Source organism: Theropithecus gelada, chromosome 17 (genome assembly GCF_003255815.1).
Source record: "Theropithecus gelada isolate Dixy chromosome 17, Tgel_1.0, whole genome shotgun sequence".
NCBI lineage: Eukaryota > Metazoa > Chordata > Mammalia > Primates > Cercopithecidae > Theropithecus > Theropithecus gelada.
In genome coordinates, this window is record NC_037685.1 from 66,888,239 (window position 1) to 66,915,812 (window position 27,574).

The window sequence follows — 27,574 nt, forward strand, 5'->3', positions numbered from 1 at the left end:
GCCCAGATGCACTCGTGTGGAAATTATAAAGGCAGGGCCAGGCAGGCGGGCGGCCAATCGCCACTGGGCTCGTCACGACAGCCTCCTTCAGCTCCAACCCGGCTAATTAATCCCCCCTCATGGATATAGGCACACAAACTAAAGGTAGGAGGCTGCTGCCGGCAGAAAACCACCCAGGCCACCTAGACAGTTTGGAAATCAAGAGGAATATCTCAGCTGTGGTACTACTTGAAGCATATTGACATTTTGAAAAGACTTGGCAAAGCGGCTCTCTTCTGTGCCGAAAACCCTGCTTGTCTTTTTACCGCTGAAATGCAAATACAGGTGTATTAATGGGAATCCATCAATTAGTGATCTAGACGAGGTTTTCTAAAACAAAATCACTAACTTGCATTTAGAGTAAGATAATTAATGCCTGTTAATCCTTGGAGTCTTCTTAAATGCAGGTTGAAAGTTTGTTCATGCAGACTACTGGCATATGGAAGTTGGCTTTAGATGGAGGAGGACCTGTGTAATTTTCTCATTCTGGATGTTCCTATATGTTAAAATGATTTTTTGAAACGTTATGGAGGTAGTGTGCTCTTTTTTTACTTATGTTTTTTCCTTTTTTGCATTTGTTGAAAGGAATCTGAAAATAATTGCTGAATGTATTAGATGTTCTACCCCCGTTTAAGTTAGGATGTTTAAAAAATATTTGGTACATCCGTCTGCCCCACCAGCTGTAGTGTTTGCACTTTGGTAGACCTAACCAGCATTACAAGCAGGACACAAAGCTATATATGCACTATAGAAACATTTGAAAAATCACTTGTCTCTGGGATGGAATTTTAGTTCATAAAATTCACGTGAAAGCATAGAGATCAAGCCTCCTCACAGATAACTGTCCTGAAAATTTGAAGGTTTGGGGGTTTCTGGCTTGTTTACAGATGTATAATTAAGGATATATCTCCTGTCTTAAGTGTCCTTAAGTGGTGACCTAGACTTCTAATTTTATACTATTTCATGTGATTTAATTAAGGGAAAATGGTTAACATTTTCAAAGAAAATTAACTTGCAATCAGCTAGGGGTCATTTCTGGATTTAAACATCATTTTGAAAACAAAAATGAAATCATTTCATTTCTGAATTTTGGAACCCGGAAACAGGAGGAGGAAATTTCTTTTCTTCCTAGTTGGTGGTCCAGTTGTGTCCTCAAAGCACAGAAAACTAAAGAAATACTACTTAGTGGTTATGTCGTGGTTTTTAAACCTAGGTGGATTTTTTAATTGTCTACCTTTAATTTAGATGCCACGTCTTTCCAATTAAGAATATTTCCAGTCAAATCCTATAACTCCCCGTAACAGGTTTGTAGGCACTTTCAGAGCCACTTTTAATAAGATCTTGTTCAGGGATCCCACTTTTTACTTAAGTTTTTGATTTTTGTTTGTGTGTTTTGCACAGGTACAGCATCACAAAGCCACCTATTATTTAATTTCTCCTTATCCAACAGTGATAGATTCCAATTTAGCTGAAAATAGTATATTACATTGGGTTGCGTGGCACCTATCTACTTTATTTCCCAAGAATCTTCCATCCCCTTAGGAGCAGGGCTTGGGAACACCCAAAAAGCCCCTCCCCGCTTTGCCGTCGTCTCGGGTGAATGCACTGCTACCTTTTGGCAGTTGGAGGGGAAACGCATCAGAGCCCGAGAACCTGCAACCGCCACGGCGGAGATGTGCAGTGGTCTCTGGGGAAACGCCGCCTTCTGCCCTCACCCGGAGCGGATGGCCCTGTGCCGTCCGCTCGCCCTCTCTAGCTGCGCCGCATTCCCGTGCCCTCTTTCTTTCCTCTCTGGGCTCAAGATCGCTACGCTCTATTTCTGCGTGAGCTTATTTGAAAACCTTACTTGGAGTCCGGGTTTACTCTCCACGTCTGCTCCAGGCCACGCTGTGCCCACGTACCCCTCAGCCTTGACCGCTCACGACCGGCCCAGGTGTGGTCGCAGCCAAGCCCCCGCCGCGGGCCTCTGCGCCCTGCGCTCTCTCCCTTGGGTTCAGGCCCTCTGAGATGCTTGCCCCAAGACCTCGCCCCTTGCCTTCTTGGGCCACCTGCAGAACAACCCTGGTTGTCAAGGACCTGAGACAGCCGAGGACGGGGAGTCCCCGGGGCTGTACGAGGGACCTTGAGTGGGTCTAACCGGAAGGATGCGGGCCTGCGAGGGACGCCGGCCGGGTCTGGCTGGAGCCAGGCGCGCAGGTGGCGCATCTTCGGGGCTCACTGTGCAGCTTAATTGGGTTAAAGCGAAGCTAAACACCGAAGCACTTCGTGCAAACTAATTGGTGCAACCAGCTCCTTTTCACTAACGATTTGCACTTTGAGAAAGAAAAATGGATGGTAAGAAAAGGTATACTAGGAAACTCGTTAGATCTAGTGTTCCAGGAAAGTGAAGTCATTTAGTTTCAAGGACGCCAGGACTGTGTTTTCTAAGCTGCTTCCTTAAGCATCCTTCACACACGGAGTTGAAGGTGATTTACATAACATAGGATTCACCGGTCCGCGGTTATCACTGTGGGTGAACTGGGCGCCCTGGATTGAATAATACTCTAGTGCAAGTACTGCTTGTTGCTGCAACACAGTGATTTTCTATTACACTGAACACGTGAAATGAATTGCCTTGTGTAGCTGCATCCTTTCAGTGATCTTAGACGCCCCTCATTGTTGAAGCGAAAATTAAGCTATTCGGAGAAGTGTGTTTTCCATCCCTGAAATTTTTTTATGGAAATGACCTATAGAGAGGAATTACAAATAACAGTATGTTTTTGTGCAATTCAGCCGATTTTAATCTAGGCTTGGGGGATATGTTTATTTTATGGGAGTAACATATTTAACTGTTTTTCAGTAAATTTTTTAAAAATATCATTTGACCTATTAAACTAGTTATGTCAAATGATTATGCAGTACATCGAGATGGCTTAATATACATTTATGTATTAATGTGAAAAGTTTTTTTAAAAACTCCAGTTATACCAGTCTTGCAATATTTTTTGTTGAAAATGTAATCTTAGTGCTACTAGAATAAAATTGTGTGTGTGTCATGCTTTAGGATGTAAATAGTTAATTATTTTCCGTGGTATGCATGCAGACATCTTTGACATGACCTAATAATAGAATGATAATTAAGGAAAACTGGCCTAATTGAAGGAAAAAACATCTCAAGAATCTCATGATGTAATAATAGTTTGAGCTGCTTATTTTAATGGAAAACATCAGTTATGTAAAATGACGTTTACATTTCATTTACTTAGTTTATGAGGCAGGCTTGATTTAAAATGTACCAGTTAGAAAAAAAATAATAATAAGGACAGAGCACACCATTATCATAAATGTTAGTAGTATTAGTGAATATAAAATAATTAAATACTGTGATCCTTAACACTTCGAAGCGTTCGAAATAACAATAGCAAAACAACTTTTCCTCAAGTACTATTTCCTAAATAACTTATCTCCACTTCTGTAAACCTGCTTACTTATATGGGATATACAAAGTAATTCATAAATAGTGTCATTATTAAGCTTAAAGAAAAACTCTGTTATGTTGAGAAATACAAGAATGCAAAATTTTTTCTTTTAGAAAAAAACTAATTTAAATTTGAATTGCATGTTCATAAATCTCAGCAATTGTAACCTTTCATCTGGAAAAGAGGTATCTGTTAAGGGATATGCACATACATGTTAAGTGCTTACATAGATATCGTTTGGTGTTTTTTCATTATCTGCTAGCTGCTATTCTAAATTCATGAATTTAAAGTTTTATTTTTTTAATATGTGCTTATTACACTGGGGAGATAAAAAGAATATGAAGTTGAGTTTATTACATTATTTATCCCTACTGCTGGAGTGGCTTTGAAGGCTCATTGTAGGCATCTGATTTCCTTCCCCCTTCTTTTTTTTTATGAATGCACCCAGGCTATTTCAAGTGTTTCATTCTGCCAGACACAATATATTTCTTTTTTTACACTAGAGAAATTAAAGACAGATATTTGTGCAGGGTTTTCTTTATGTGTCACATTAAATAAAGTAAAATAGAGAGAATTTTTCTGGTAATCTAATTTGATGGCATCTATACCTTTCTTCCTGTGTGATTCTTGGTGTAAGAACAGTTGAGACAAAAAATAGCTTGAAAGCTTTCAAGGTTTCAGTGATTTCTTAAAGTAATTATTTCATCTTTTAATATCAGATTTATTTCAAAGTCAAACAGAGGATTGAGGTCGCTGTTTGCACAATTTAGACCCTATTTCACTTCTTCAACTAGAACATTTTGAGAATTGTGGTTAATTTTTTAAAATTGTTTATTCTTCACTTGACTGATGAAGGCCTTTGCCTCAGTTTTCTTCATCACCCTAGTTCACATATAGTCATATTTGTAGTGAAGAGTACTGTTTTTCTCTACAGTGTTGCTTAATAAACTTGATATTGACATTAATAGGTTTTTGAAAAGAAAGGTAACTTTGAGATTAAAAATGGAAGTTGGGAGTATACTTCTAAGAATTGACCACCACTGCTTGATTTGCAGACTTGAAGTAATACTGGATAACTCTAGCCAAAACCTTTCTTTTGATAGAAAAAGAAATTTAAAGCCCAGCTTATTTTCATAATTGTCTCTGTTTCCTCATTCATTTGCATGTGTACACAGAGGTACAGGATGTTTTCAGTTGTATCTGCAAACTGAAAAAAAAAATGGGGAAAGGAGGTTATCAACCTAAATAATTTTTTATTGCTCGGCATAAATTGTGATCTCTAACCTTTTCCAAACATTTAAGGACAAGTCATTAATTTATTGAGTATTATGTAGGAAATATGGATTCCAATAGTCTAATTTCTCACAAACCCTTCAGAAAGTTGTTATTATCTTTCTAATAAAACCAAAATCTTTTTGTTAGATTTCAGCTTATAATTTTCTTGTGATATTATAGAAATATTCAGACAGGATAAATGGGCTCACATGATTCTTTTCTATATGAATATATGAAAATTAGGTATTTCCTAACCCATAACACATACACAAATGTATGTATGATTTTACATACATGTATTTACATATATTTGTGTATATGGCTACATTTTTAGTACTCTTAATATGCTATATTTTTATTGCATTTAGAGAAAACAAGGAAATCAGATTCGATGAGTGTATGTTAATCCCTACATCTGTACTAGGTCATCCAGGACTGCATTGCTCTCATTACTGTTTCATACTGTATGTGATTAAGCCACTGAAAATATTCAACATGACCTTGAGACTAGAATATGATACATAGATAATCAACTTCCAGTGATTACATGTCTAAAATAACCTTTCCTATTTTTAATTTATAGTTTTGGAGCTTATTTTTTAATGAGCAAAGTAATTCTTCTAAACTAAGATTTATTTTTTTAATGATCAGTAACTGGAGTAATAATTTAAAAGGATAATTACATCAAATAGAAAACGATTACCTTTTATCATGTATATTATATGCAGTAAAATAAATGGTTTATAGAAAAAGAAGGAAATTAGTTTATAAATATAAATTTTCTTTATATCTTTACATATAAGTATAGAGATAACTATCTGAGAATATAATACCTATATAATATTTCCAGTTACATTTCATTATTTTCACTATGGTAATAATATACATTTTAGTACACCAATATGTACTATTTCTTGAAAGCACACTTTTCATATAATGATTTGTCAAGAATATCAAGACTAAAGTAATACTAATGAATAGTTAATACTTTTATATTCATATATCCTTATCCATTTTATTATCTCAATATCCCAGTCAAATTAGAAGTATGAACAGCATAGTTTGTAAGATGTAGTGTTCCTGATTTAAAAAAAAAGTGGGAACCTAGTGAAATAAAATGTATAGCTTTGTCTTTCTGTGAAATGTATTTTTTTAAGTTAGGTTTGTCGATGTATAATTTGCATACAATAGCATTCCATGATTTTTCCATATGGTTGTGCCATTCTATGAATTCTGACAAATGTATACCATCATAGAAGCTCTAACACACATGTAGAACATTTATATTACCACAAAAATGTTTCTTCATGCCCTTATTTCATTATTTTTATATGGAAATTTTATGATTAATGTATAAATGTCTGAGTGTTTTAGTTTTATATCAAAAGGTCTTTAGACTGTAACACCTGTTATTTATTTCCCCTAGAATTTACTATTTTATCATGCTTCCAATTAAAGACAAGTTTTAATCAAAAAACACTGACACAGGCAAAGTATAAAATAATATTTCAGATATATAAGCAATATGTTTATAATTTTTATTTTATGTAAAGTTGTTTAATGTATGTGACTAATTAATACTTGGTAGAAGATTCATTTTTCAAAGAAACTCCTAATATTTAGTGGCTAACATGAATATATGTGTTAGATTTATGAATCGGGTTCACAGTTTGCACATCAAAATATGCAAGAAAGAAAGGGTTTCTCATATAAGTTAGCAACATTTGAGGCATATTTGTAATGTTTCTAGCTTTATGTCACTAGAGAAAGAAATGTCAAGATTTCTCAATATTTTTACTTTACATTTTCAGTAAATTAACCTTCCCTTTGAGTGGTAGGAATTGAGGCTAAAGAGTTTATTAGATCTAATATTACTTAATATATGCACAATCTTGGGACATATATATAAATATACATTATCCTAATTTTGTATAAATATACATTATTATGTAAATTTAGATGGTTACAAATACTCTGAACCAAGATGTATTAAATTATAAGAGTGAAGACATTGATAATGATGCTTTTTCAAATATTCTGCCTTTTTACAACTTGGAATAGTACAACTAGTCTTTTCTTTCTTCCCCTAAGATATACAAATTATTTAAATGCTTTCTGTTTTATATTTTTATTTGGCAGTTACAATAGAAATTTTAATGTTATGCATGCTTACAGGCCTATTAAGAAAGAAGTTATTGCTTTCTTAATAATCTCAAACCATCTTTAGGAAATACACTCTTTTTATGGTTTGCAAAATAGTCCATGCATGCAGTCTGCGCACAGACACACACACACACACACATAACACCAGTGTTTAAGATAGTAAAAGACTGATGCAATCTGCATACAGACACACCCACACAAATAACACCAGTGTTTAAGATAGTAAAAGATTGATGCAGTCTGCGTACAGACACACACACAAATAACACCAGTGTTGAAGATAGTAAAAGACTGATGCAGTCTGCGTACAGACACACACACACAAATAACACCAGTGTTTAAGATAGTAAAAGATTGAATTGGCCTCTATACATTTTCTGTATTAATCTGTTAAAAGGAAACAACTACTAAATATTGGATTCTTGTTGCCACCAGGAAGTAATATCCACATCCGCAAGATTTTCTCATAATAACCCTTAACAGTTTTGGTAATACCTGAAGAGACAGTACCTAAATTGATTTTTTAAATAACACTGGAAATTCCAACAGCATGTATTCAGTCACATATACTACATCAACTTTGAATGTCATAAGCTTTTAATTATGAAATTGAGAAGTTTATTGCTAGCCATTTTGTCCATAGGAAAAAAAAAAATACTTACCTACATTAATATGTATGTGTGAGTATATATATATATATATATAGAGAGAGAGAGAGAGAGAGAGAGAGACCTTCACTAATTTAAAATTGTTTTTTACTTTTTTGCAACAGATTAAGTTTAAATTTTTTGCAACCTTAACCTGCATTTGATAAACAAAATGTATAACTCATCAGGGGGAAAAATGTGGGATGTTTTGTTTTTTGTTTTTTCCTAGCAATTTCAGTTCTTCATTTGTTTTGCTCTCCACGCTGCATTAGCACAGTTTTCCCCTGTGTGCATCTGCCAGTGTACAATTTAGCCACGGGCATCTGTAGACCTTGTGGTGATCAGTATTGCAGGCAAAAGCCATATGTGTTTAAATAAAAAAAAAATCTCTTTATTTCATTTGCTGTTTTAACTGGATGGATAACTTTTGTGCCTCAAGACAGAAGAAGAAAAAATACAGAAATAATTAATTGCCTCTATTCTTGAGGCAGTTTCATTTCCCCTCCAATATGGAATGCTTGTCAGCTTTCCTGATAAATGACCGCATGTATTTGCATAGATTTTACATTAACACAAAAATTAGTTTTATTTGTGGAAAACTAGTTTACATAATAATATAAAACCCCGTATTATTGATTATGTTCCCAAGCATTGATGACTTTAGAGGGGTGGCGGTATGCTAAATTTTCAAAAGTCTGATCAGCCTACATAATTTAAACTTTCTTTTGATAAATAGTTTTACATTAAGATCTAAAAGACATATTTATAACATTTTAAAGTTTTAAAACTTCTTTTCTAGATTTACTTACCACAACTGTTTCAGACTCATAGTGGCACCCATTTGGTGAGAAGATTTTGATTTTAAACTTTAGCCAAGGAATATTTTTAAATACATATTACCAATTACATACACTTCAGCCAATTGGAAGACTGCATCTAAATGAATTACTTTAATTTTCATATTCATATTATGAAAAAAAGATGGGTGCTATATTGAGTGTGTGCAGTTTAGCTAATTCTTGGGAAGTTATGCATTATTTACAACCAAATTTAAAATATATCTGAGAACTATAGTCTCCATCTTTAACCTATTTCCTTCAATATACTTAATTAATCACCCAGCCCTGAAAACCCACTCTGCTGGAGCTGTTAGGGTGCTGAAAGAATTCTGCCTCTCTAAGTGGCAGGCAGTAGATGTTTATTCATACTATAATCTGGCATCTTGTTGTCTAGAGGCAACCTGCTAATTATGTGCTATCATTGTATTATCCATGTTATGGAAAATTCAAATATGTTCACTACTGTTAGTTACATCACAAAGCTTTCGTAAAATATACTTGATCCTCAAGAACCCTACTATACTTAATGGCAACCTAAACCAAGAGTGTCTCTGCCACTTCTTGATTCTGGGACACCCTGGGTGCCAGCTGTCACAGCTCAGCTAATGATGACAAATGCCCCTCTCTATGCAGATTGCAGAGCTTGCAGGCTGCTGTGAAAGGCAACCAGATTACCTTTCTTCAGATAGTAACTTAACCTTTTAAACTCGTGTCAGAATGAAATGATCAGCTGTGATAGTTTCAATATCTGTATCTTTAAAAACAAAAATCAGGATAATATCAAATACCACTTTAAAAATTTTCCAGTATTTGTATGATTTACAGTGTTTTACCCTTGAATGCTGTAATAGTCTTAAATAAGAAACTCTGGGTAAGACATACTTCACAACCACTCTAGAGCGTGTGTTTGAACTCTGCATATAACCCAGGTAATAGGTAATTGAGAAAATTCTCCAGATTGTTTAGTCTAAAAAATAGGCCAATGAAATTTTGAGGGAAAATATGTTCTTCTCCTCACCTGAATGAATGGTAAAGCCTCAGTTCTCCCACTGCTTGTACAAGCCTAGCCTGTCCCAAGCCAATAGTTATATTATATCATTAAAACTTACTGAGTTATTCCAAAATGATTTAGAGAATAATTGTTGCTAATTATTGTTTTCTCTGGGTATTTTCAAATATGATCTTTTAAAGTTATTAATTTGTTCTATAGAAATTTATCATGTTATGGGACCTATACTTACATGGATTATTCAAAACAATAATGAACACCATTAACCATAATGTAATTCATGGGGATAAATTACCTATTAAATGAGATAATGCTTTACAATTGCAACATTCTTTCCAATCTACAAAGGATTTATACCCGTTAATTCATTTGATACTTAACATAATTCTGAGCTGGGAAAGATGGGTGATAAGGAACAGGGACCAATATTTAATGAGTATTTAATCTTCCCAACAAATATTAGCTCCCATTTACAAATAAAGAGACTGAGGTTTAGAAAGGTTGCGTCTTACCAGGGTCACACAAGTAATTGTAGAGCCAGGTCTGTCTGACTGTGGCTGCCATCAGCACTAGAGTTTCCAGACTACATATGTCCATAACCGGCTATAATTCATAGAAACTGCTACTAGGATATAAATGTTATTCTAAAAAGAAATCTACAGGCTTGCATTTACATAAAGAACATAATTGATGAGTTTTAAGGATAGAGTTCTTTATAGGATACTTTTAAATAGGTAGATACTGAGATACTTTTTATGTTATGAATTTTAATTTTATGAGGATAATGTATTGATCTATCACATTGGGAGAAACTAGGAAAGACATATACTGTTTACTGAATATCAAATTGGACTAATTCATCTACATAACCACTTCATTGTAAAACTCAAGATTAATGGGATATACCTTTATAAATGTGATGAGGAGAAGCAATTATTTCAATAATTACTTGAGTGAAATATTTATATACTTTTCTTTTATAAAGGTTTGTCCATATCATAGTTTTACTGTGTAATATCAGTGAGCTATACAACCCACAACATTGTTTTTCAGCGCAAGATACATTGAAAACTCCCTTTGATCATGAATTTAAGTGCAATCATTTCCAAGAAAGCTATGCCAATGCCAGTTGTTTTTATTCTGTAGTAAATTATTTTTTGGTATAGATACTAAAATGTGAGGAAATTTTTTCGATGATACATCTGATTATATTATTATATAAAGACTATGTATTTTATGTACTTATTAGTAGAATTCTATTAGTACTTATATAGAATTAGTACTTAGAGTTACTAATCAGTATTCATACTCAATTTGTATTTCACTCTACACAAAAATTAAAACAGTGAAAAGTTTACTAAAATGTGTCATGCAGTTAGTATCAGGGAAAAAAGTAATTCTGCCTCATAAGTCAGACATTTTATGTCAGGGTGGGAAAGAACTCTGGAGGATAATCGAATGGAACCCTCTTCGTAACTGTCTGAATTTTCTCTACCAGCCATGGTAACAACCATAGCCAGAGGTGGTTATCTAACCTCTACTTTTACCTCCATTAATGAGAAACTTACTACCTCCTCAGATAGTTAATTGTACTTACAACAGTTATAACTGTTAGAAAGCTCTTCCTAATATTGAACCACAATATTTCCCCTTGAAACTTTCACCTTTTGGTGCCTACTTTCCCTTCTGAATAGTCTTTTCCCTTTAACAGATACATGCTTTTTAAATTCAGCATTTCAGATACCAAGCTGAACATATTCCAGTCTTTCAGCCATTATACCTTTGGCAAATTTTAAGTCACCTCACTGTTCAGGACCCATTCTGGTACACGATTTTCTTCAAGTACGGTGCCTAGAATTTATTACCCCTAGAATGGATTGGTACATGTAAAGTAGAGAATAATAGTGAACCATGGGTCACATTAGCTTTTTGGGCATCTCCATTCCCATGCAGATAAATTCTGTATGTCAACAAATATCTTATTTGTTTAAATATATTATTACTGAGGTCCTAAGTACATGATTTTCATAATCATCCAACTCATATCTTGCTATTTTTAGGTATTTTTTCCATGACTTGACTTATAATAACAAGTTACACATCATTATTTTAAGAATCAATAGGCATAAGTTCTTTCTAAAAATGTGTTCATAAGCTACACATAGAATATTCAGAGCAAAACAATTTAACTTTAATGAATTTAATGTTTTTGCTCAGCTTAAGTATAGAAGGTAGCTAATCCACTTAATAAGACCTCAGGATACATTGAATTTACTAAATACTCCACAGCCTTTGTATAGTTTTTTTCCCAAATATTTAAAATCCTAATACTAGTTTTTCATCGAAATGTGTAACTAAGAAGCCTCATTTGGGATAAAGTATATACTTTATATATTTTGGCATTTATCAATTTTGCTTTGTCAATACATTTTGTATCTACAAATGGAATCTACAGGTTTCCCACATGCTTGATCAATGAACAGCAAAGCCAATAAACTTTAAATGCAAATAGATGTGCTCCTAGGACTTGTAGACTATTATAGGAATCACCAACATATTGATCTATATATTTTAACCTTTTGACAATAACAAGAGTTTCTAAATAATTTAGCATGAGCAGAGGTAAATGCTTTTAAAAAGTGATACTTTTAATAATTTGAAGCCAATGTGAAAATTTGTAAATCAAGCTAAAGTAGTCTCAAGACCCATTCTGCTCAGTTGTTTTCTTCAAGTGCAATGCCTAGAACTGAATATTCAGTATCACAGAGTGAACTGGTGAATGTAGAGCAAAGAGGCCTCCTTTAAGTAATGAATACATTGTTGGGAAAAAACATTTTCTGAAAATTCTCAGAACATATTTGAGAATCAGTAGTAAAATACAAAATGTTATTATATATTAATTAATTTGAAAATACAAAATACATGTGTTTATTTCTGTATGGCTGTTTAAAAAAAAACACGTGTATTAACTTTCGGTGTTTTTTAAAGCCTTTAATTTCTTTAAGTGTAGGCACATGTTTTTATTTGCCAAGTTTTTTTTTTTTTTCAATGAGGATGTTTCATTACTACTTTATTTATTACTGCTGTGACATCTAGGCAATAAAAAACAAAGACAGCCTGCCTGAAATTTGGCTTTCTTGCAGTTTGTGTCTTGAATGGGGAATAAAGAAGTCCAGTGCGTTTACAAAAGAAACATTCTCCAGTGAAGAGCTACCCCATCTGTTTCATCTGGTGGCTTATGCAATAAGAGGTGTTATCACATGAATCTAAATGCACAAGCGGTCGTTTTATGAACTCTTTCTGTGCTTTGAAGAGTTTATAAGTTGCCTACTCTATTGTGTGTCAGTCCCAGCTGACCCAAGTGCATTCTGCTGAGCATATTTGGGGGATAATTAGAACTAATGAAGCCTGGAATACAGCTAATTCTCTAAGTGATTTATTCTTATGCTCTTCTCTGATCCCTAAGAATTCTCCAAATCATAATCTATGCTGCTTATTTTTTCCTAGAATTGTGTTGATACAGCTACTTTATGCTTATTTGATGAACATCAAAAGTAAATTAGGTATTCGAAAGGCTGAGAAACATGTTTCGAAGTAAAACTTTACGTTAGTTATTAGTCCCCAGGCTTGAGAAGAATGCCAGTTCTTCAGCATTTTATGTTTTTGTTTAAATCTCAAAATGTTTATGGCACTTGCAAGTAGATAATAGGATAAAGAATATAAAGCAATAAAAGCTTATTAAAAAATGTACCACTGGGAAATAAAACCTACAAGTAAAATAATTGAAAATTATTAATGGAAGATTCCTATTTCTTAATTAGGTTTCCCAAGGAAATCTGAAGTTTTAAAAAAACACTTTATGAATAGCTTTCATGTTCCAAAGCTGTTTCATTAACCTGGCTTCACTGTCCTAGCAGTGTTGAAAATGATGTTTCTTTACATGCCCTCACCAAGTAGTCAGTGATTCAGTGGCCTGTAACACTGTAAATCCCATCAACTTGCTTTCCTTTCCTGTTATAACTGTTTCAGTGAGTGGCACTTTTGTTGTGCAGGTTAAGATCTGGTAGCTTACTGAGGGCATACTAGAATGAGGACAGACACAAATGCCAACAAAAGAAGGCTATAACTTTATTAAAGCCTTATACTCAGTAAATAAGATAGTGGAGCCTCTTCAGCTAAGTAGTTTTATAAGCTATGTCCTATTTGATCTTCTGTTGTCTAGAAACTATAGTAGAATTTATTGTTAAGAATCGTTACTTTTACCTATTGATTTCAGTATTTAATATTTACCATATTTTAGAGCCTAGATAACAAAAACCTTAAGGGCAAGTACCATTTTATTAGTTAGACATACTGAAATACCTATACTAATGTAGATCACCAGCTAGACTGATTATCGACCAAAGGACCAGTTGGAGATTCCTGAATCTCATTACAAGATACCTAATCCAGCCTTAGATAAATTCTAGTCTTAACTGTATACCCTGACATAAGAAGTTACTGTTTCTTATATTTCACCTTCTGCCTAAAAGTCAGCTAAACACTCAAAAACATGTCTTAGGAACTTGATGAAAAAAGTTGCAGGTCGTTTTTTTAAGAACATTTTTACATCTTTAAACAAGACAAAGAACAAATTGGTAAAATTGGCTAACATTGAGTTTTTGTTATCTGCAAGTTATTCTGCTAGGTGCTTTATCTATATTACTGTAGTACCTTCATCTTCTCAACACTATGAAGTAGAAACGTCTGGCTTCATTTCATTGTTAAGAATCTGAAACATAGAGCATTCAGGTAACTCTTCCAAGTTTACAAAGCTAGGAGTTAGCAGAGTTAAGATTTTCATCTATGCCATCTGGCCCCAGGCTCCAGAGCGTGCTTTCTTAGTCATCAGATAGAACCTCTCTAATTTTTCCTGTCATCTGTAGAACAGCGATAATAATTCTGTGTCATAGGGTTGTTGCACAGGTTAAATAAATTAATACACATAAGAAGTTTATGTGTTTTAAAAAGAGTACTTTTAAACTTACATTACCCAAGACCACACAGTAACTAGCAAAGATAGGATTCAAACCCAGTTTTTTCTGTCTCCAGACTTCTGAGTTTATGTAGCATCATGCTTAGGTGTGTTTCTTGAATGAATAATTAAATTAATATCATCTGTTCTGTTCTTCCCACAGGAAGATTTTGTTAATTTTCCTGGTTATTTTGATAGCATATAGTAGGTACTCAGTGCCTGAATGAGTGAAGGATTTTTCAAACAATACTCTCCAATATAATATGTTCTATACATTGATCACTCTTAAATTTATATCTCCAGCCAAGACCTCTCCCCTTAACTTCAAGCTGGTGTGTTCGGTGGTCTTCTCCACATCATCTCACATAGCTATCATCTTTGACTCCTCGCTTGCTTTTGTACCCAATATCCAGAGTGTCAGCAAATCCTCCAGAATCTGCCCATCTCTCACCAACTTTACAGCTTCCGTCCTTGCAAGCCACCATCATCTCTTCATTTATTTTTAGTGCCCATCATCTTGTATGTATACTACTAGTTATCTGAAACAATATAGAATGAGAAAAAGTACAAGGAATTATGCTAGGGAACATAAACAGAGGAATATGATCCAATAGGAATAAATGAGAAAGAATGTTCAGAAAAGTAAGGAGGAAACATCTTAAATGCCAAACACAAGTTGTAATAAAAAGTTAGTGGACAACAGTTCCACTACCACATAGAGTTCAAATAACATAAAAAGTTCTTTGTCTTTCCACATTTGTATCAGTGGAATTGTAGAGACAGAAACAGATCACAATAGGATTGAAGAGTAAATAGGAGACGGAAAGTGAGGTAGAAAATACACTTTCGAAAAAAGTAGGATTGGAGACTATTCTAAGTGAAGTAACTTAGGAATGGAAAACCAAACATTGTACGTTCTCAATCATAAGTGGAAGCTAAGCTATGAGGATGCAAAGGCATAACAATGACACAGTGGAGTTTGGGGACTCTGGGGGAAAAGGTGGGAAGGGAATGAGGGATAAAAGACTACAAATTGGGTTTAATGTACACTGCTCAAGAGATGCGTGCACCAAAATCTCACACTGAGGAACTTACTCCTGTGACCAAACACCACCTGTTCCCCAAAAACCTATGGAAATAAAAATTGAAAAGAGAAAAGTACACATAAAGGAAATGCAAGAGATAGTATGGTAATTATGAAGTGATGCAAGAAAAACTTTTAAAGGTATTTGAACATATTTAGGGCATAGAGAAAGAAGCTATAGAGGAGAAGTTAAAGTTAAAATGAAGGACTAAATCATGGAGTTCTCTCTATCTCCAAGATCAATAGAAAGAAATAGTATCATTTTCTTGAGGCTACAATGAGAGATGGCTTTTTTCCACAATTATTAATATTGCATTTTGTTTTATTCCATATGTATTTGTAACAGTGGAGGGTGAGATGTTGGGTTTAGGATAAACAGGTGGAGAGCTGAAAATGGAGCAGGAAGAAACTGTTGCATTGTGGAAGATAAATTTGTAGATGGTGGTTTTTAAAGTTGGTGGAGTATGCAACTAGGCCTCCGTTTTCTCTTGGCACTTAAAGCACTGGGACTGAGGTAAGATTCAAGAAAGGATTTAGATGTTTAAACTCTCACTAAAAGGAATGGGAGATAACGATGCTGAATCCTTCTTTACCTGGCAACCCTAGATGAAGGTGAAAAGTAGATGTAGTAAAATTTCTAAATAGATAAGTGACTAAGATAGCTTAAACATAGGCAGAGTAGTTTACTAAGCGGAATATGGACATAGGCATAGACTGCTGAAATACAAAGAAATCAAAGAATTTTAAGATTAAGGTACAGAATAGATTGTCTATATGAATACTGAATTCGCTAAAAGTGGTTATAAGATTCTGGGTGGAGAGGGAAAGAATTTTGGGTAAAGAAGACCCATGAAGAGTAGAATGAATGCTGTTAAGTGAATGGAACAGGAGACAATCTGTGAGTCACCAGAGCCTGCACAAAACAAACAAATGGGCCTAAGAGAGGTTGCTGGGATTTTGGAAGCCAAAAGATAACTTGATGAAATCCTTTGTAGTCTAATACTTTGAATACTTTTGAGAGATTTGATAAGCAGTTCTATCATCAACAGCTAGTGATGTGGGAGTTTATTTAAATTTATTCCTGGAGCCAGGGAATTCATGGACTCTTCTTTTAAAAGACCCTAACATTCCATATGGAAGTGTTTTTTAGGTGTCTGCCCAAGTGATAATCCATTTTAGTTTATCTGTTTCCAATACTACCCAAGTGTCCACAGGATATTTTGGTAGGACCTACTCATATGTTTTATTTGAAGTATGTAAAACTGCCAAAGATACTTTTCCCTTAAGTGTTTTCATATCATATAACTTTCTTTAGTTTCCCAGTAGGGTGAGGAAGCCCTTGATTAGGAATCAGAAAGCTTGGGTTCTAGAGCTTGCTCTTTTTTGAATAAAATATACAATCTTTATTAATGGGCTTAGTTTCCTGCCCTGTGTGATGAAGGCATTGGAGTAGATTATTTCCCTTCTAAAATTTATTCAGTTCTCTGTGTTATTTAACTTTGAGATGAGTACAAAATAGCAATTTTAAAAGGTATATTGTCATGTGCAACATATATATTCCTGAAAAGTTAGCATATTTTTATGATTTGAATTATATTTAAATATATCTGAATTTATTCTTCAGAGGATCCTTACATCTTTTAAAACTGAATTCATTTTATAACTTTAATGATTTCTTTATAATGCATAATTTCCATTTTAAATCTTTACTTATTAAATATTTATAAAAACACAACTCTACATATTTGTCTTTATGTAACTTTATAAAGGGTATAATGAATATGAATATAAGGAATACAAAACCAATGATAAGTAAGAAAATAGTAAGAAAGTAATTAATCACTAAATGAATTCATGACTTCAGGGTACTAACAGAATTTGGAGGTTTGACTGAAGGACCAATCACTATTGAGGAATTACAGAGACAGTGAGATATGTCAGAAGACTAGATGAAAGCAAAATATTAGAGAATTTTGCTTGGCACCTTCTTGATCAACAATGGTAAAAAAAAAAAAAATGTGATTAAGACTTGAGGGAAAAAGTCAAGTCTGCCTCAAATCCTGTGGGTAAGCAAATAGGATCTATATTTTTGAAAAATAAATCTGTAGTCTGATAAGTTAAGATGTATTAGGTTGGTGCAAAAGAATTGCAGTTTTTCCCATTACTTTTCATGGCAAAAACTGCAATTACTTTTGCATCATCCTAATATATTGTAAGCCCTAGAGCAATCGCTAATAAAATATCTAAATATATATAGTTTAAAAATAAGTGAAGGAATGGCAAAAGAAGTCAGTAAAGGAGGAAGAGGTGAACAAAAAAGATATGAAAGATACAGAAAACAAAAAGCAAAATATCAGATGTAAATCCAGCCATATCGATAATAGCATTAAATGTAAATGGATTAAACAGTCCAATAAAAAATCAGAGACTGGGACAGGTACAGTGGCTCATGCCTGTAATTTCAGCTCTTTGGGAGGCCAGGATGGATGGATCACTTGAGCACATAAGTTTGAGACCAGCCTGGGCAACATGGCAAAACTGCATCTCTACAAAAAATGGAAAAATTAGCTGGATGTAGTGGCACATTCCTGTAGTCCCAGCTACTGAGGAGGCTTAGGTGGAAGGATCACCTGAGCCCGTAGAGATTGAAGTTGCAGTGAGTTGTGACCGCACCACTGTGCTCCAGACTGAGCAACAGAGTGAGACCCTGTCAAAAAAAAAAAGAACAGAAAAGAAAAAAAAAATCAGAGACTGTCAGACTGAATTAAAATAAAAATAAGATCCACTCTCTGCTCTCCACATACAACCAGATGCTGTTAACTATGTGTTTTGACCCAGTTTAGGTTCAAAGATACAGACAGGTTGAAAATAAAAAGATAAAAAAAGATATGCCACACAAGCAGCAACCATAAAAGACCTAGAGATGGCTACAATAATATCAGATAAAATAGACTTTTACACTAAATAAAGCCACTACATACAAAGAGAAACATTTTATAATGAAAAAATTAGCTTATAGGAAAGTTATAATAATTATAAATATCTTTGTGCCTAACAACAAAACCCAATGTCCATAAAGCAAAAACTGACAGAATTGAAAGGAGAAATATTAAATTATCCAATAATAGTTGGAAATTTCAATACCCTGCTTTCAATAATGAAGACAATAACTAGATGTAAGATTAACAAGGACATATGCTCCTCCATTTACAAGGGTGTAGCATTCTGACAAACCCATCATAAATTGAGGAGTGTATTTTATGTGTATCATTTTTGCACCATTATGAAGCCAAAAAATCATAAGTCAAACCATCATAAGTCAGGGCCCATCTGTAAATAGAAGACTCAAACAACACTGTAAACCATCCAGACCTAATACACATCTGCAGAACACTCCCAAGAACAGCAAAATTTCTTAGTGCACATAGAACATTCTCCAGGATAAACCATATGTCAGGCCATAACACAAGCCTCAATAAATTTAAAAGGATTAAAATAATACAAAGATTTTTTGACACAATAGAATTAAAAATCTTTCTACGGTTGACAAACTGAACCAGCAAATACTTTGGATGATAGGCAAGATTCATAAATGATATAGAAACCATGCCATGTGATTTGAAAGAACTGAGGCTAGTGTACCCAACTAAGGAGTCTAATTTGGATGGTAGAGATGGGGATGAAGTAAGATATAATAATTTCCTCTGAAAAGCCTGTCGTTTGTAACAAGGAGAATATTAATATTTATACATGATCTTCCAGAGGATACAAGTAAGATCATTGGGTGGAAGTTACAGCACAAAATAAGGAAGAATATTGTAACTGTACTTCTCAGTTCAGTAAGATATAGGCAGTATTGTTCTTCCTTTTTTTTAAAGACAAGGTCTCATTATGTTTCCCAGGCCTGACACAAACTCCTGGGTTCAAGGGATCCTCCCACCTCAGCCTCCCAAGTAGTTGAGAGGAACTAGAGGCACATGCCACTGTGCCTGGCTCTACTTTCATATATGGTGTTCCTTAAATTGGATTTTTAAAGTCCTATGTAGAAAAGCCAAACAAGGCCAGGTGTGGTGGCTCACGCATATAATCCCAACACTTTGATTGGCTGAGGCAGCAGGTTTGCTTGAGCCCTGGGGTTTGAGACCAGCCTGAGCAACATAGTGAGATCTTGTCTCTAAAAAAAAAAATGAAAAACTTAGCCAGGCATAGTGGTGCACACCTGTGGTCCCAGCTATTCAGTAGGCTGAGGTGGAAGGATCACTTGAGCCCAGAAGGTTGAGGCTGCAGTGAGCTATATTGTCACCACTGCACTCCAGCCTGGGTTACAGGGTGAGATTCTGCAGACAGTGTGGCAATTCCTCAAGGATCTAGAACTAGAAATACCATTTGACCCAGCCATCCCATTACTGGGTATATATCCAAAGGATTATAAACCATGCCGCTATAAAGACACATGCACTCGTATGTTTATAGCGGCATTATTCACAATAGCAAAGACTTGGAACCAACCCAAATGTCCATCAATGACAGACTGGATTAAGAAAATGTGGCACATATATACCATGGAATACTATGCAGCCATGAAAAAGGATGAGTTCGTGTCCTCTGTAGGGACATAGATGTAGCTGGAAACCATCATTCTCAGCAAACTATCGCAAGAACAGAAAACCAAACACCGTATGTTCTCACTCATAGGTGGGAACTGAACAGTGAGAACACTTGGACACAAGAAGGGGAACATCACACACCAGGGCCTGTTGTGGGGTGGGGGGAGGGGGCAGGGATACATTAGGAGATATACCTAATGTAAATGACGAGTTAATGGGTGCAGCACACCAACATAGCACATGTATACATATGTAACAAACCTGCACGTTGTGCACATGTACCCTAGAACTTAAAGTATAATAAAAAAAAGAAAAGAAGAAAAAGAAAAGTCAAACAGTGGTTTTTAATAGTTGTTTTAGCAAGGATAAGTTTAATTCCTGAAATATGTCTTTTCTCAAAAAGTCAAAGAGAAACCTTAATAACTGGAGCAGCTTGGTGTGCAGGCACCTCTACCCCTCCCAGGGCTGGAGCTAGAACTTAGATATCGAGTCAGGACATCTCATGTCTTTCTCAGCAAAATAATGCCCCCTCCCCCCGAACAAATTGAACAAACTTCTAAATAAATTATTGCACAACTTCCTTATGGTTTGGTAGGAACTTTTTCCTAACTTTATCAAATCTGAAGAACCATAGAGCAACTCTTTCTCCTAAGTCTATGCTCTAGTCATACGCACTGTGAATTATGCAAATAGCTTAGTTAGATATGTAGATGAATTAAAAATAGAATCTGCAAAACAAAATGCAGATTGTACAAAAATTAAGGATATGATCACCAGTCCAGGATCACCTCCAATAGGTTATCTCATAAGCTGTGAACATTGCCACTGAAAGCGATTCACTCAGGGCCTAAGGAACCTTCTGTAGGAGAAATTGAGGAAGTGCTTACACTCCATGATTTCATATACACGTACAAAAAAAATGGACTGAAAAATATAAATCTCTTTTGCCCGATGTTCTTAATATTTATATTTATCTGCATTAAAACAATGTTTTTGTTACTGGCGAGTGGAATTTTCAAAAAGATTTTAATAAGAAAAATTATCTCATTTGCTACATTCTCTCAGAATATAAATTATACTGTAGCAGTAAGTTAGACTTTCTTTCATCCTCTGGAAGTACATTTTAGCATATTATTCTTCCAGTAAACTAATTGATATCCGTAGAGTGCTGAAGAAGTTAGCATCCAGATTATTTGGTTTACCTATAAGAGATTAATTTGCATATCAGGAAGGTCTGCATAAATCTGGGTGCAGTATCTTTCCGTCTTTTCTCTGTTTTGTAACACTTGACCCATCAATTTAGATAGTACCGTACCTGAAGTACAGAAATGAGGAAGACATATTATCTCTTTTAATGATAGGCAAATGAGGAATCAACTCTTTCAGGTATCTAGGTGATTTCAGACTATATATTTATAATCTTATTTAATATTATATAACCAAATATTTTTGTGTCTTTCCACTAATTTTCTACCAAGTGCTTAAAGAGAGTCTATTTAGAATAAAAACCACTTGAATGGAATATTTATGTTAAGAACTTACTAAACATTCTTTGTAATGTTGGCTACTATTTTTTACCTTGAATGTATTGCTTAAATATGGACTTTTTCCCAAACATTTTTGGTATTTTAGAAGCAAAATTATTTAATGGTAGATGTTTAACATTGGAGATCTTAGCATATATTGATTTGCACAAAAGTTCTTTTCCTTAAAAGTCATATATATCAAATTTCATAAAGGAAATGCATTGGAGATGCTTAGTAGATATTTTCTTGGGCACTAAGAAGTACTTGCTTACAAGGATATTTTTCTGTTTATGTATAGGTTAAATACTTCACTTGTAATGTCCATCTTCTAAAGAAAGTTCTCTCTGGGTTGAAAACCTCTCATTGCTAATCTTGTTTTTTATATGTCCAGTAAGAATTACCAACATATCTTTCATGAGCTATGGCAAATCATTGATAATTACTGTTCAATTTATTCCTCCCTAGGCAAATGGGTTCCTTTGTAGTACCTAGGACAAGAGGTCCACAGGCAGGAGTCCTCTGGCATTGATGACTGATGGAATAAGCCATAGTGACACATAGCTACCATACCACATGAAAACATCATGATTTGTTTATTTTAGAGCTGGTTGTAGCAATATTAGAGGATGAAATAATTTTCTTAAAGCACTAGGAGAGTGGGGACTACATCATCAGGATACCTTAAAGAAAAGCTGCTCAAAAGCAAAGTGCCCCAGTCTCTTTAATAAATTGTACTCTCTCCTTGACTATTTAATTTATGCAAATGCACTATGAAAATATTTTTGCTTCATATCTGAATCTTCATAAGAAAATGTATATTTAAAAATACTAAAATCATATTTTTCAGTTACCTACATTAAATGTTTAATTCATATTATAGTTTAATTACATGATATCTGTCTTCACGAATGGAAATGTAATGTGCTAAATGCTCCATTAATTTTTTCCCCTTATACCTTATGCTCAGCTATGCCTGGTACAGACGACATATACTTTTCTGATATTATTGACGAGGTATTCATGACCTTTCTGTTGAGATTTGTGTGGTGGTGCTGTTTAAAGAAAGACTACTTAGTGGAATTTGTGTGACCACACCAGGCAATTGAAGAATAGATATTATTTCTGGCCTTGGATCTATAACCCAAGTTAATTATAATCACTTTAAGAAGAAAACAGTCTTGCTATAGCAAGCAGTTTTGGGTTTTCTTTTTCTAAATGAGAGAAAATTGATGTAATGCTTTTTACATTGCATTTTACAGCAAAGCATAAAGTCTGTTTACCTGGTTGAAATTCAAATTGTTTTATTATGGTGTCAATTCTTTGGTTTTGGCAGCACTTCTAAAGTGTCTGTTCACAAAAAGACTCCCATAGTGAATGAATGCTAGTGTTGACACCACCTAACAAGCAGGGATTATGTGTTTACAGAAGAAGTAATATGATAGGTCAAGTATAAGAGGCACTTCTCAAGAGCACTTCAGCACATAATGAGTGACTGACTAGAAAGTGCGGAGCTGCCACTCTTTGGCTTGGAGTCGGTGTTGATGCCTGCCTCTCTTCTCCAAAGCTCTCTTGATCATGCTCAGCTGCTCTGTTCTCATGTGGGGAATAATAGTAGAGTAAAGCTGCTTTTCTGTCTCATTTTTCTTGCTAATTTACACATTCAAGCCATTTTTTGTTTGCTACCCTTATTTGCTATTCCCTTTTGTCCAGGCACTGTTGTCTTTTTTGCCTCAGGCCTAAGAACTAATTTGAGCTTCTATAATTACTTCATGTTTTACACCTGTCTGCATATCATGCACCCGCTTGTCTCTGTACTTAAGCTGTATATTTCCTTGCAGAAAAGCTAGTTTTCATATACAAGGACTCCTAAGTTTCTCCCCTCAGACTTCCTACAGAAGAAACACAATTAAACTGTTGCTGTATCCTCAGCCATGCAGCTGACCTTTGCAGTTCATGAAGGACAAATGAACGCTGTCTGCTCAGACAGTTTGTGTTAAGACATTGTTGAGCAGAGAGCATGAGCTTTGTTCCTCATGAATGAAGCAATGGTTGTAGTCATTTTAAAATCATTAAGACCCTGAATGCATGGTCTCATTCTACAGTGTTTGCTCTACAGCTGCTCTTCTGCTTTAATAGCAGCTTATTAAATTTGGGTCAAGCATACTCTGAAGAGTATCACAATGAAGAAACTGTTCTAAAAGTTACCTATTTAAAAAAAGGCAATTGATTAGATTTTTAACTTAAGTGACAGCTGCAATTCATTGCCTATTCTTTGTGATGTCCTGCAGCCCAAGCAGCCTTTTGTAATTTGGGCTTCATTTTGCAAGAGCTTTCCTGAATAATCCAGGGTTGCTTTCCACTCGGAGCCTGCTTCAATCCAATTAGGAGTTTAACAAGGGTCAAATTAAGGAGACTTTACACTTCATGTTTGCATCATTAGCCATAAGACTGTTACGTGAGTGCATGACTGTGTGTCAGGGAAGAGGGGGAAAGGCTGTAGGATGGGACAGACACAAAGCTGTCATCCACGGTGTGGTGTGCCCCTTTACTGATGGAGGCTCAGCAGGCTAGCAACAACATTTCCAGTTGTCTTTGAGGGTTGCTGCCTTGTCAAATCAGCTGGTATATAGTTGTTTGGAGGTTACAGGTGCTAGCTGGGGCTGATAAAGAAGAGTGTTTTTTGCCTACTCTTTTCTCTTCTGGTAGTCTGTTGTGATTGGACAAACGACTGGGAAGACATGAAGTTGAAACCTCTTGAGCATTCATTATTTTTGATGAGATGACAACTATCTGGGTTCGTGTTCTCACTCCTTGTGCTCTTTCCTGGCTCTTCATTTTTTTTTTTTTGAAAACATAATTGTTTGTTCTATAAAATATTATCATAGGAAATGGAAACTAATTTTTAGGAGAATAGTTTGTTAGAGGCTTTGCAAAGACCAGTTACCTGTTATTCAGGAAAACAGAGTTCACGATAGTATTTTCAGAATTGTGTTACATGGAATAGCATTTTGCTCCACTTTGTCCATACCATCAAGATATATTTATATTTAGCCATATTATGTCACTGTTTAAAGAAAATGACCTATTTCTAAAAAGAAGAGACAACAGAATTCTGCTAATCAGCAGTTCCATGCGTGGGATATCGCTAGAGAACTGTTGCTGTGCCTCTTGAGCAAAGCTTTGTGCTGCTACACACAAAGTAAAGATTTATCTAAAATAACACTTTCATTGTTCCTTTCTTACCTCCTCAACCCATTAATAGGTACTTTAGTATCATGAGAGTTTTCATAGTTTAATCCCCTTTCAAAAGCTTTTCAGAATAAAAGCTCTAAATGGTCCTCAGTATTAATTTGATGTGACTTCTGTACAATATGGTTTAAAACTCTCAGAAGCACATTTTTACCGCTTACCCTTTTTCATCAGAGCAACGTGTAGAAAATACCAGCTAAATGTTTAGTGGAGTCTCTATTGTGAGCCATTGTTGTTGCTTTCTGATAACATTGATTGTCAATTAAAAAATTATTGTCATTTTGAAATATAGGACTGTTAATCCTCAAGAATATATGGGCTCTCCATTTTTAAAAATGTAAATGTCTTCTTAATATTGATAATTTTCAAAGCTGTATTTTTAGTCTCTGATTTGCTAAGAATTAAGAGCCAGTAATAAAGTCAGCCTGGTAAACAGTGATCAGGCTTGATTATATGCACTCAGTTACATCTTTGTTTATATTTAGACCACAGTGGCTTCAAACACAACAGCTTCCAGCACTAATAAACAGCCCACCTCACCTTTTATATGTGATGCTTTTGAATACACATTTATCTTTCTTAAAACAGTTAATATATGGTAAATGTAATTCTTGCTGTCTATAAAGCATTTGATGATGGAACTATACATTCCATGCCAAGTTCCATTTCCTCAACTTCTCCTACAACTGCAAAGCCTCCAATATGACAGGGGCGGGAACCCCTATTAATCTTTTTAAATTCCAGATCCCCTCTCTGAATTTTTTGCACATTGTCACAGGGGATGTATGTGTGTGTGTGTCCATGCATGTGTGTATACACACGTGAACATCTTTCCACAGAGAAAAAGGTATTTATTTCTAAAAATATTTTTGAAGCACCTGCTAGTGCTAGGGACTGAGCCAGTGAAACAGTAGAGAGAGCTCAAACAATACCACCTTGCCCGCCGGGGCTTTAGTGGAATGGAGAGATAGGCAGAAATCACAGGAAATAATGTAAACTTATGACTGTGAATGTGCTGTTATTAGGGAATGTGTTCTAGTCAGCAAGTTCAGGGGCAGTTTTCCTAAGCAAGTGACCTCAGGCTAACCTTTTGAAAACATCATGCTATAAAAAATTTTTATTTATTTTCTCTCCAAAGAACTGAAAATATTTCTGCATATGCTTTGAACTCAATATTTACAAACATAATGAGATTTGTGCTGATAATATATTAGGTAAGAGAACATGTAGAAAAGGGCATCTGGAAAGAGATATAAATAATTATAATTTCTAAGGAAAGTTTTAGGCTTAGTTTTAAGTTACATTTATGGACAGGAATGAGTAAGTGACTTCTAAAACTATTTCTTTTTCGTGGTTATATTTTCCCTGTTTTTTTTTTTCTTTTCTTTCTTCAACAAAGTTTATTCCATGATTTATGTGCTTACCATGTGGAAGCAGATTGGAATCTTCCACTAGTGAATCAACAGTGTGCTTGGATCAGATCCTCTGGGGGTTTGGGAGTCTGTACATTCAGTGACCTCACTTTGGTAGCTTGAAATCTGCTTATGACAGTAGGATTTACAAAACGGAAATTTGGTAAACCAGGCAAATTAACCTCCCTTCCCTGCACTAGCTTGTTTAGCAGCGCATCCGTGCTTATGTCTGATATAGTACATGGGATTTGGGCCTGCAAATAGATTTGGGAAAAAGAGTCCATAACACAGCTTCCCTCCATAGCTCCAAAGGAGCTATAAATGGAAACTAGAAAGCTTAAAATCAAGTTTTTGAATTTTGTATTAGTTATTTTAAGTTTTATGAGATTTAAAATGTAGCTAATGATATCATTTATCTTTTAAGATAATAGTCACAACTCCTCCCCATCGATTAAGTGATGATTACTTTTTTAAATGATTGTCTTTTGCATGTAAATGTTTACTAGTTTCCAGTGTAATCACAGGCAATATAAATTTGAAGGTGTATTTTTAAACTGCACACTAATGACCTTTATTAATCAGTCTTTATTTTTTCCGTATAATGAATTAAACATTGTTTTGCTTTCAAAACCAATGTACTCATGTAAATATATGAGTACGAATATAAAGTACGAATATAAAAGTAATACTTGCTAAATATTTAAATATTAAAGTATAGTCAAAATATAATAGTATAAAAAACAAAATTAAAATTACTGATAATCAAACAGCCCAGATATAAGAATTTAAAATACTATATATTTTCAATGTATTTATCTACGTATAGGTAGATATATAATTTTTATAGATCATAGTATAAAGATTATTTTGTAACCTACTTTTTTCACACAATATAATATGAACATATTTCTATATCAATAAGTATTGATCTACATTATTCCTTTTAGTGGCTACATAATAGTTCATTGTATAAATACAATATATTACTAATAACTAATCACCTATGGGTAAACATTTTTTGATATTTTCTCTATTTTAAATACTGTATAATTTTGTAAATACCCTTTTGTATACTTGTTCATTTACCGGGATACATTTCTTAAGGTAACATTTCTGGTATTGAGAATTCATGGTTTGCTTCATTTTGTTTTTGAGGCTTCTATACAAATTGCTTCCAAATTTCCCTTCAGAAATTTTGTACTAATATATAAAATAGCATATTGGACTATTTATGTCATTGCTCCTTTGTCAA

The 27,574-nt window shown here is 34.5% G+C and overlaps 1 protein-coding gene across 3 annotated transcripts in view; it reads left to right on the forward strand.

Moving 5' to 3' along the window:
- The window catches only part of NBEA (neurobeachin), a 752,078-nt gene that overhangs the window by 539,259 nt on the left and 185,245 nt on the right, over nt 1-27,574 (forward strand). The window contains exon 1 of one of the 3 annotated variants that reach the window (XM_025364274.1): nt 56-144. The exons of the other annotated variants lie outside the window; for them this stretch is intronic. The gene's annotated coding sequence lies outside the window, so the exon portion shown is untranslated. Of the gene's footprint in view, nt 1-55; nt 145-27,574 lie in introns of those variants that run through there. 3 annotated transcript variants of the gene reach the window in all.